At 39.1% G+C, this 12,019-nt stretch overlaps 1 protein-coding gene across 1 annotated transcript in view; it reads right to left on the reverse strand.

Annotated features, from left to right (window-relative positions):
* Positions 1-11,381, reverse strand: part of LOC133614430 (protocadherin-16-like) — a 211,590-nt gene extending 200,209 nt beyond the window's left edge. The window contains exon 1 of the mRNA XM_061972373.1: positions 11,095-11,381. The gene's annotated coding sequence lies outside the window, so the exon portion shown is untranslated. The remainder of the gene's footprint in view (positions 1-11,094) is intronic.
* Positions 11,382-12,019: the final 638 nt, after the last annotated feature.

The following is a 12,019-nucleotide window of genomic DNA, read 5'->3' on the forward strand; positions in this document are numbered from 1 at the left end:
AGTCCGATATCAGCAGGACTCGTGTGTGAGTACCTGCATTATCCAGTAGTGTGGAATGTTCGAAAAAGTTAGATGGCGCATGTGAGTCAACACACACACAGAGCAGAAAGAGAGAGAATGGACGTATTTATTTTTCAAAACTAAAGATAAAAGGTGGAGCTACCAACACTGAAGCGCTGCTTTAAAACATAGCTATTTTGCGGCTAACGTGTCTCCACAGAGTTTGAGCGACTTCTAAATCACGAATCGGCGCCTCCATGGCGACACATTAAGTAAAAAGAAGCAGTCCTGCAGAGTGTTTACATGTGTGTGATATCATGTGCGATACAAGCAGTCCTGCAGCGTGTTTACTTGTGTATGACATCATGTGCGATACAAGCAGTCCTGCAGCGTGTGTACTTGTGTGTGGTATCATGTGCAATACAAGCAGTCCTGCAGAGTATTTACTTGCGTGTGATATCACGGCGATACAAGCTGCAGCATGTTTACTTGCGTGTGATATCATGTGTGATACAAGAAGTCCTGCAGCGTGTTTACTTCTGTGTGATATCATGTGCGATACAAGCAGTCCTGCAGCGTGTTTACTTGCGTGTGATATCATGCGTGATACAAGCAGTCCTGCAGTGTGTTTACTTGTGGGTGATATCATGTGCGATACAAGCAGTCCTGCAGAGTGTTTACTTGCGTGTGATATCATGTGCAATACAAGCAGTCATGCAGCTTGTTTACTTGCGTGTGATATCATGTGCGATACAAGTAGTCTTCCAGAGTGTTCACTTGTGTGTGATATCATGCGCGATACAAGCAGTCCTGCAGTGTGTTTACTTGTGGGTGATATCATGTGCGATACAAGCAGTCCTGCAGCGTGTTTACTTGCGGGTGATATCCTGTGCGATACAAGCAGTCCTGCAGAGTGTTTACTTGTGTGTGATATTATGTGCAATACAAGCAGTCTTGCAAGGTGTTTACTTGTGTGTGATATCATGTACGATACAAGCAGTCTTGCAGTGTTTACTTTTGTGTGATATCATGTGCGATACAAGCAGTCCTGCAGCATGTTTACTTGCGGGTGATATCATGTGCGATACAAGCAGTCCTGCAGAGTGTTTACTTGTGTGTGATATCATGTGCAATACAAGCAGTCTTGCAGCGTGTTTACTTGCGTGTGATATCATGTACGATACAAGCAGTCTTGCAGCATGTTTACTTGAGCGTGATATCATGTGCGATACCAGTGATCCGGCGTGGTGTTTACTTGTGTGTGACATAATGTGCGATACAAGTAGTCCTGCAGCGTGTTTACTAGCGCGTGATATCATGTGCGATACAAGTGTTTACTAGTTTGTAATATCATGTGCCATACAAGTGTTTACTTGTTTGTAATATCATGTGCGATACAAGTGATCCTGTGTCGTGTTTACTTGTGTGTGATATAGTGTGCGATACAAGTAGTCCTGTGGCGTGCTTACTTGCGTGTGATATCATGTGCGATAAGAGTAGTCCTGCGGTGTGTTTACTTGTGTGTGATATCACGTGCAATACAAGTAGTCTTTCTGCGTGTTGGGTGTGATATAATGTGCGATACAAGTTGTCTTGCAGAGTGTTTACTTGTGTGTGATATCATGTGCGATACAAGCAGCCCTACATTGTGTTTACTTGTGGGTGATAAGATGTGCGATAAAAGCAGTCCTACAGAGTGTTTACTTGTGCATGATATCATGTGCAATACGAGCAGTCCTGCAGCGTGTTTACTTGCGTGTGATATCATGTGCGATACAAGCGGGCCTGCGGCGTGTTTACTTGTGTGTGATATCATTTGCGATACAAGCAGTCCTGTGGCGTGTTTACTTCTGTGTGATACCATGCGCGATTAGGGCTGAGCGATATATCGAGTATACTTGATATATCTCTGTGCGATGTAGAAAATGACTACAGTATATCGTGAGTATTATATGTTCTCACTCGCTCGATGGACACTTGTCTGTTTGGTCTCGCTAGCCAGGGACGTTTTTCAGGTTTATTTGGGTAAACACTCCATTTATGTCAAAATAGCTTGTCTCCAAGTTCATCCTCAGTATATTCAGCTTCAAAAAGATAATTTTGTGAATCCTCCTTTGTCCAAACATAGTCGTCTTTGTTCTGCCATGATTAGAACACACACTTGTGTCGGGGGAACCACTTCCAAAGAGCGTTGTTGCGCTCCTAAAGTCAGCGGGGGTTAAAGGTCACGGAAAGCCGTCGCAGGCTTGGAAACACGTGCGCTCCTGGCCCTGTGGACAACATGTGCATGTCGTTACGGCGCCAGCGTGGCGGGGGTGTTTGGACGTGGTCGCAGGCGAGGTCACAGGTCATTCGACGTATGGGAACCATGTGACATTAATATTTAAAAGTCTAGCTAGCAAGATATCAATATGTATCGTGATATCAATTAAAAAAACGTGTTGGATTAAACCCTCATTTTTTTCTTTTTCATGGGAAGAAAGCGAAGGAGCGGAAGCAAGGTCGGTTGCATGAACAAAAGGCACTCGACCGAGCAACGCAGGAAGTGATCACGTGACACGCCCACAGCCAATCAGGTGACAGTATACAACTATCGCGTTTGGTTGATTCTTTGCAGGGAGCGAGAAGAGAAAGTCAAAATGAAGAAATTGTGGATAAAAGAGGAAAAGTCACCTGGACAGGTTTTCAAAAAGGGACCCTAGCCAGACCAATGAGGTCTGTAAATGATGCAAGAAAAGAGCGCTAATACCCCACCGTGCTCACCCTTTAGAGCACAGGTGTCAAATTCAAGGCCCCGGGGGCCAAATCGGGCCCACCACGTTATTTTACGTGGCCCGCGAAAGCCTGGAAATAATATGCGTTAATAAAATGCTTAATCTTTTCATACTAAATATATTTGTTCTTTCCCTTTTGACATTAAAAATCATGTATTGCATGCAATTGCATATCTTTTAAAATTCAATATTATCTAAATCTAAATATTATATTGTCATGTATTCCAAAAATATTTTTTTTGTTCAAATAAAGATAAGTACTGTACTTAATTATCTGCTTGATTTATTATTTCAAAACATATTATCAAATTGTAGACTGTAGAATAGATTTTACAGTTACATTTTTTACCAAGTTTTTCTACCATAAAATCAACTTTGGTACTGTTCTTTTTCCACATACAGTAAGACACAAAAACATAAAAAAAACAATTTAAAAAAAACCCCATTAAAACATGATTTTAAGGTATAAAAAAAAAACAACTGGCAGCTCTGTTGCTTGAATTTTACCACAGAAAACAGTGTTATTGTTTTTTCCATTCCATTTATTAATTTTTTCTATATGCTGTAAAAACAAAAAACAAAAAAAAAACACTGCTTTTACTGTAAAATTACGGAGCCCCTTAAGGGACATAGGGGAAAATAAATTTATACTTTTTTTTTTTTTTTTTTTTTTTTTTAAGACATGTATCTCGTGCGCATGAGAAACTTTTTATAAAATTATTTTAAAAAATTTAAAAAAGTATAATTTTATTTATTTATTAATTTTTTTTAAACATGTATCTCGTGCGCACGAGATACATGTCTAAAAAAATTCAAAAAATAAAGAAATTATAAAAAGTTTCTCGTGCGCACGAAAAATTTTACATACATGTCTAAAAAAAAATTAAAAATAAATACAAATTATAATAAACATTTTTTCCCCCATGTCCCTTTAGGGGTTTTGTATACAATTCTGGTGACTGAGCTGCCAGTTTTTAAAGTAAAATTTTAATATTTTTTTTGCAGATTATGTAAAAAAATATATTGTTAATGTATTACATGTATATATGCAAATATATGCATATATTAGTCATTGTTAAAAGTGGCCCTCTGAGGGCAACCATAACTGCGACGTGGCCCTCAATGAAAAGGAGTTTGACACCCCTGCTTTAGAGCACAGCAGAAAATCTTCTCAGGTTTCTCTATCTTTACATTTTCACTATATTCTTACACTTCATGAAGCATTTCTTACATATTCCTTGTTTTTGCACCTTCACTTTAAGATCTTATTAAGTTTTGTTTACTTTCAGTGTTTTCCTCTTCCTTTCTTTTCTGCCTTGAGAGCCAAGGGCATTATAATCAGAGGAAGGTTACATTTCAAAGAACATTTTTTTACATTTCATATGATTTTCTCCTGCTCCTTTTTTTCCGCAGGTCATAAAAATATCAATAATTATCGAAATCACCGATATCGTGATACAGTTTTCAACCGCATCGCCCAGCCCTACTTTTCTTTGTTTCTCATCATTTTATATTTGAGACAAGAAAATATTTATTTGCGCGTTTACGCAAACGCTAACTTTTTGCAACTCAAACAATTACACAAGGCGACTCGGTAAAGAATCTGGACCCCCTTTTTTTAGACCAGTTGATCTGCCGTTTCTTTTCTTTTCTGCTCCACAAGGGAGAGGGGGGACACAGGTTTGGTGGCCATGGATGAAGTGCTGGCTGTCCAGAGTCGGGACTTGGGGTGGATCGGTTGGGGACATCTCTGCGCTGCTGACCTGTCTCTGCTCGGGATGGTTTCCTGCTGGCCCCACTATGGACTGGACTCTCACTATTATGTTAGATCCACTATGGACTGGACTCTCACTATTATGTTAGATCCACTATGGACTGGACTCTCACACTATTATGCTAGATCCATTATGGACTGGACTCTCACTATTATGTTAGATCCACTATGGACTGGACTCTCACAATATTATGTTAGATCCACTATGGACTGGACTCTCACACTATTATGCTAGATCCATTATGGACTGGACTCTCACTATTATGTTAGATCCACTATGGACTGGACTCTCACACTATTATGCTATATCCATTATGGACTGGACTCTCACTATTATGCTAGATCCATTATGGACTAGAATCTCACAATATTATGCTAGATCTACTATGGACTGGACTCTCACTATTATGTTAGATCCACTATGGACTGGACTCTCACACTATCATGCTAGATCCATTATGGACTGGACTCTCACTATTATGTTAGATCCACTATGGACTGGACTCTCACACTATGATGCTATATCCACTATGGACTGGACTCTCACACTATTATGTTAGATCCACTATGGACTGGACTCTCACTATTATGTTAGATCCACTATGGACTGGACTCTCACTATTATGTTAGATCCACTATGGACTGGACTCTCACTATTATGTTAGATCCACTATGGACTGGACTCTCACACTATTATGTTAGATCCACTATGGACTGGACTCTCACTATTATGTTAGATCCACTATGGACTGGACTCTCACACTATTATGTTAAATCCACTATGGACTGGACTCTCACACTATTATGTTAGATCCACTATGGACTGGACTCTCACTATTATGTTAGATCCACTATGGACTGGACTCTCACTATTATGTTAGATCCACTATGGACTGGACTCTCACTATTATGTTAGATCCACTATGGACTGGACTCTCTCACTATTATGTTAGATCCACTATGGACTGGACTCTCACAATATTATGTCAGACCCACTCTACGTCCATTGCATCTGGTCTCCCCTAGAGGGGGTTTATATAAATAAACATTGATTGATTGACACTGATTGATTGGTACTTGGTTAATATTCAGGTTATAGTTGGCAGTTTTTTTGTGCTTTCCGCATATTACAAATTAGATTGCATAATAAAGAAAAAAGACATCCGTCAAAAGTCGCAATGAAATAGTTTTTTTTCAAATTGAATCAACTTGTGATTTGGTGACTTATCCGGGTTACGACTAAAAAACGGGTGTGTTTTTCACCGTCACGTCCCAGCGTGAGCTCCTATGTGAAACCGGATCCGAGGCGCTAAGAGAGCGGCGGCTGGCATGAGGTTAATTGAGTCTAATGTCGCAGCTGCCGTCTGGCCCGGCGTGGCGTCCGTGTTCAAACGCCGCGTTTCTGCTCCACGCCGCCATTAAATCGGCTCCGTGGACGCGAGACGTTGAGGTCGGGAGTAATGAAGACGAGGGAAGACGAGCAAACAATGGTGGTTTCAGGAAGTTGTTTACTTGAGCAGATATTTGGAATAAAGCATCTCTCTCTTGTTCCAAGGCTGGTTGTGTCAAAGTACAAACCCCGTTTCCATATGAGTTGGGAAATTGTGTTAGGTGTAAATATAAACGGAATACAATGATTTGCAAATCATTTTCAACCCATATTCAATACATGCACTACAAAGACAACATATTTGATGTTCAAACTCATAAACTTTTTTTTTTGTGCAAATAATCATTAACTTTACAATTTGATGCCAGCAACACGTGACAAAGAAGTTGGGAAAGGTGGCAATAAATACTGATAAAGTTGAGGAATGCTCATCAAACACTTATTTGGAACATCCCACAGGTGAACAGGCAAATTGGGAACAGGTGGGTGCCATGATTGGGTATAAAAGTAGATTCCATGAAATGCTCAGTCATTCACAAACAAGGATGGGGCGAGGGTCACCACTTTGTCAACAAATGCGTGAGCAAATTGTTGAACAGTTTAAGAAAAACCTTTCTCAACCAGCCATTGCAAGGAATTTAGGGATTTCACCATCTACGGTCCGTAATATCATCAAAGGGTTCAGAGAATCTGGAGAAATCACTGCACGTAAGCAGCTAAGCCCGTGACCTTCGATCCCTCAGGCTGTACCGCAACAACAAGCAACATCAGTGTGTAAAGGATATCACCACATGGGCTCAGGAACACTTCAGAAACCCACTGTCAGTAACTACAGTTGGTCGCTACATCTGTAAGTGCAAGTTAAAACTCTCCTATGCAAGGCGGAAACCGTTTATCAACAACACCCAGAAACGCCGTCGGCTGCGCTGGGCCTGAGCTCATCTAAGATGGACTGATACAAAGTGGAAAAGTGTTCTGTGGTCTGACGAGTCCACATTTCAAATTGTTTTTGGAAACTGTGGATGTCGTGTCCTCTGGACCAAAGAGGAAAAGAACCATCCGGATTGTTATAGTCGCAAAGTGTAAAAGGCAGCATCTGTGATGGTATGGGGGTGTATTAGTGCCCAAGACATGGGTAACTTACACATCTGTGAAGGCACCATTAATACTGAAAGGTACATAAAGGTTTTGGAGCAACATATGTTGCCATCCAAGCACCGTTATCATGGACGCCCCTGCTTATTTCAGCAAGACAATGCCAAGCCACGTGTTACATCAACGTGGCTTCATAGTAAAAGAGTGCAGGTACTAGACTGGCCTGCCTGTAGTCCAGACCTGTCTCCCATTGAAAATGTGTGGCGCATTATGAAGCCTAAAATACCACAACGGAGACCCCCGGACTGTTGAACAACTTAAGCTGTACATCAAGCAAGAATGAGAAAGAATTCCACCAGAGAAGCTTAAAAAATGTGTCTCCTCAGTTCCCAAACGTTTACTGAGTGTTGTTAAAAGGAAAGGCCATGTAACAGTGGTGAACATCCCATTTCCCAACTACTTTGGCACGTGTTGCAGCCATGAAATTCTAAGTTAATTATTATTTGCAAAAAAAAAATAAAGTTTATGAGTGTGAACATCAAATATCTTGTCTTTGTAGTGCATTCAACTGAATATGGGTTGTAAAGGATTTGCAAATCATTGTATTCCGTTTATATTTACATCTAACACAATTTCCCAGCTCATATGGAAACGGGGTTTGTAGATTGAGAGTGGGTGTGAGGACTGATGGCGTGGACGTGGCGTCCAAAGGAGATCCACCATTCACACCGTGCCCCTTATTGCAAATATTCTAATAACACCCCCTCCCCCACCACCTTGTCAAAATCTCCACAAACTTGTCCCAAATGTTTGTGCAGCAAATTGTTTTTGTCTTTTATAGTTTATGCAATTAACTAGTAAAGTTTATGTAATTAACTATTAAAGTTTATGTAATTAACAATAATAGTTTATGCAATAACCAATTAAAGTTTATGTAATTACCTATTAAAGTTTATGTAATTAACTATTATAGTTTATGTTATTAACTATTAAAGTTTATGTAATTAACTATTATAGTTTATGTAATTAACTATTATAGTTTATGTAATTAACATTTTATTATTCATAACCAGCCGCCCCATCTTTTCAAAATCTCCGCAAACGTGTCCCAAACGTTTGTACTACCTTTGTGCTGCTAATTTGTTCTTCTATTATAGTTTTTAGGTTATTAACTATTGTAGTTTTTGTGTAAACTATTATAGTTTTTATGTTATTAACTATTATAGTTTTTGTGTAAACTATTATTGTTTTTATGTTAACTATTATAGTTTTTATATTATTAACTATGACAGTTTTTATGTTATTAACTATGATAGTTTTATGTTATTAACTATGATAGTTTTTATGTTATTAACTATTATCCATCCATCCATCTTCTTCCGCTTATCCGAGATCGGGTCGCGGGGGCAGCAGCCTAAGCAGGGAAGCCCAGACTTCCCTCTCCCCAGCCACTTCGTCCAGCTCCTCCCGGGGGATCCCGAGGCGTATATTATGTTATTAACTATTATAGTTTTTATATTATTAACTATGACCGTTTTTATGTTATTAACTATGATAGTTTTATGTTATTAACTATGATAGTTTTTATATTATTAACTATGACAGTTTTTATGTTACTCACTATGGTAGTTTTATGTTATTAACTATTATAGTTTTTATGTTATTAACTATTATAGTGTTTGTTGGTATTAGGGTTGTTATGTTATTATTATAGTTTGTATGATATTAACTATGATAGTTTCTTTATCTTATTAAATAACTATTGTAGTTTTTGTTATTAACTATGATAGTTATGTTATTAACTAGTATAATTTGTATGTTAGTAACTATTATAGTTCGTATGTTATCAGCTATTGTAGTTTTTATGTTATTAGCTATTATAGTTTTTTATGTTAAATATTATAATTGTTATGTTATTAACAATGATAGTTTTTATGTTATTGACATGTTATTATTGTGAAGTGAAGTGAATTATATTTAAATAGCGCTTTTTCTCAAGTGACTCAAAGCGCTTTACATTGTGAAACCCAATATCTAAGTTAATTTTATTTTATTTTTTTTAAATCAGTGTGGTTGGCACTGGGAGCAGGTGGGTAAAGTGTCTTGCCCAAGGACACAACGGCAGTGACTACGATGGCAGAAGCGGGGATCGAACCTGCAATCCTGAAGTTGCTGGCACGGCCGCTCTACCAACCGCCCGAATACTTATTGTTATTCATAATTAATTTTTTCAGCTATAGTTACATTAATCATTAGTAATGCAGCAGCCTAGTTTTGAATGGCAGGGTCCCTGCTATCACAAAATATAACATTTACATAACAAAAATCAACTACAGGCTTCCCAAATGCTGTAATAAATTAAGCATGATGAGTTGACTTGAAACTGTTTAATGTTGCACTTTTTATATGTAGAAGAAAAGTTTTGTCATTTTATTTAATCTGAGCAACAACTAGAGGCAGTTTAATGTTGATCAACGTGGGCAGAATTATTATAGTGTTCCCAATGTTAAAAGGATAAAGCCATTGTTTACAAATTTGGTAAATAAAGAACCAAAAAATTTATATTTTGTCGTTTTCTTACTGTACCGAAAATGAACCGAACCGTGACCTCTAAACCGAGGTACGTACCGAACCGACATTTTTGTGTACCGTTCCACCCCTATTATATTGTAAAACCTACACTTTCAACAAACTTGTCCGAAAGACGGCGCCACGGCACAAACAACAACAACGCACCTTTTCAGTCCTCTAATTCAGTGTTTTTCAACCACTGTGCCGCGGCACACTAGTGTGCCGTGAGATACAGTCTGGTGTGCCGTGGGAGATGATCCAATTTCACCTATTTGGGTTAAAAATATTTTTTTCAAACCAGTAATTATAGTCTGCTAATAATGTGTTGTTGTTGAGCAGAGTAACCCTGTAATACTCAGTAGGTGGCAGCAGGTAGCTAATTGCTTTGTAGATGTCGGAAACAGCGGGAGGCAGTGTGCAGGTAAAAAGGTGTCTAATGCTTAAACCAAAAATAAACAAAAGGTGAGTGCCCCTAAGAAAAGGCATTGAAGCTTAGGGAAGGCTATGCAGAACTAAACTAAAACTGAACTGGCTACAAAGTAAACAAAAACAGAATGCTGGAGGACAGCAAAGACTTACTGTGGAGCAAAGACGGCGTCCACAATGTACATCCGAACATGACATGACAATCAACAATGTCCACACAAAGAAGGATAAAAACAACTGAAATATTCTTGATTGCTGAAACAAAGAAGATGCGGGAAATATCGCTCAAAGGAAGACATGAAACTGCTACAGGAAAATACCAAAAAAAGAGGAGAAGCCACCAAAATAGGAGCGCAAGACAAGAACTAAAACATTACACACAGAAAAACAGCAAAACACTCAAAATAAGTCAGGGTGTAATGTGACAGGTGGTGACAGTACACCTACTTTGAGACAAGAGCTATATTGATGCATGCTTGGTTATGCTTTAAAGTCGTATCCAACAATTGCGACAACGACTTTTTACTGTCAACTGAGTCTCTTTTTTTAATGATTTCTGCTGGTGGCGTGCCTTCGGATTTTTTCAACGCAAAAAAATGTACCTCGGCTCACATAAGGTTGAAAAACACTGCTCTACTTGGCTTTAATGAAAACTATGGAATAAAAAAAAGCAGTGTGGCAATTAGTCCATAAATTACCCACACCGTTTTATAAGCCGCAGAGTTCAAAGTGTAGGGGGGGAAAAGTAACAGCTTATAATAATAATAATAATAACTGGGATTTAAATAGTACGGAACCCGAGCAGACAAAGTGAGTGATGATGGAGCCCGGCTGAGATTGTTTATGTATTTACAGTAAGGAGAGTGAAGCATCATGAGAGCCTGATGACACACTTGGACGCGTCAAAGTGACAACATTCATTCTGCGCGCGCACACATGTAAAAGTTCCGGTAGCAAATATGTCCTCCACCTGCAGCAGACACCTGGTCACAGGTAGGTGACAGGTAGGTGACAGGTAGGAGGACGCAGGAGTTACAGCAACACCCCAAACAAAAGTGACTTACATTCGTGGGTTTATCTCCACAAGGCGAGACCCGAGGTCCTCCGAGCAGAACGAAGTCCTCTCAGAAAGCGAGACTCGCGTCCATCTTCACGCGTTCCTCAGCGGGAGGTCTTTTGGCTCCTTTCCTAGCTCCTTTCCTAGCTCCTTTCCTCAGGTTCGTTCAGATGCAAACTTGAGGAGAACTTCCTGAAGAGGACTTTTCCTTGCCGCCACCGCAGGCTGACTGCGAGCGAGAACGCGAGTGAGGCCAAGCCGTGGACTTCTTTCTGCCCCCAAATGTAATTTATTCAACATGTGACGGCGTGCAGACTCCTGCTCTTCCTCCTCCTCCTCCTCCTCCTCCTGTTCCTGCTCCGAGCAGCGCTGCACTCTGCCGCCCCCACGCGGTGCAAGATGGAAGTGTGCATTTCAGGGGTTTTAGGTGCCCCCGCAGAAGCCAAACGGACCCGAACAGCGTTCGGAAAATTACTTTTAGAAAGTAATTTTAATTACTCGTTACTTTAACAACAAAAAAAACAATTGGATTACTCTTTGATAAATGTAATTAATTACTTGGGAAAGTCATTTATACTTTAAAAAAAAAGAACATAAAATATCTGGCATACACATACTTGCCAACCTTGAGACCTCCGATCGGGAGATTGGGGGAGGTTTACGTGGGCGGGAAACGGGGGCGGGGTTAAGGGGGGAAGAGTATATTTATAGCTAGAATTCACTGAAATTCAAGTATTTCTTCATATATATATATGTATATATATGTGTGTGTATATATATATATATATATATATATATATATATATATATATATATATATATACAGGTAAAAGCCAGTAAATTAGAATATTTTGAAAAACTTGATTTATTTCAGTAATTGCATTCAAAAGGTGTAACTTGTACATTATATTTATTCATTGCACACAGACTGA

Source organism: Nerophis lumbriciformis, linkage group LG17, assembly GCF_033978685.3.
Source record: "Nerophis lumbriciformis linkage group LG17, RoL_Nlum_v2.1, whole genome shotgun sequence".
NCBI lineage: Eukaryota > Metazoa > Chordata > Actinopteri > Syngnathiformes > Syngnathidae > Nerophis > Nerophis lumbriciformis.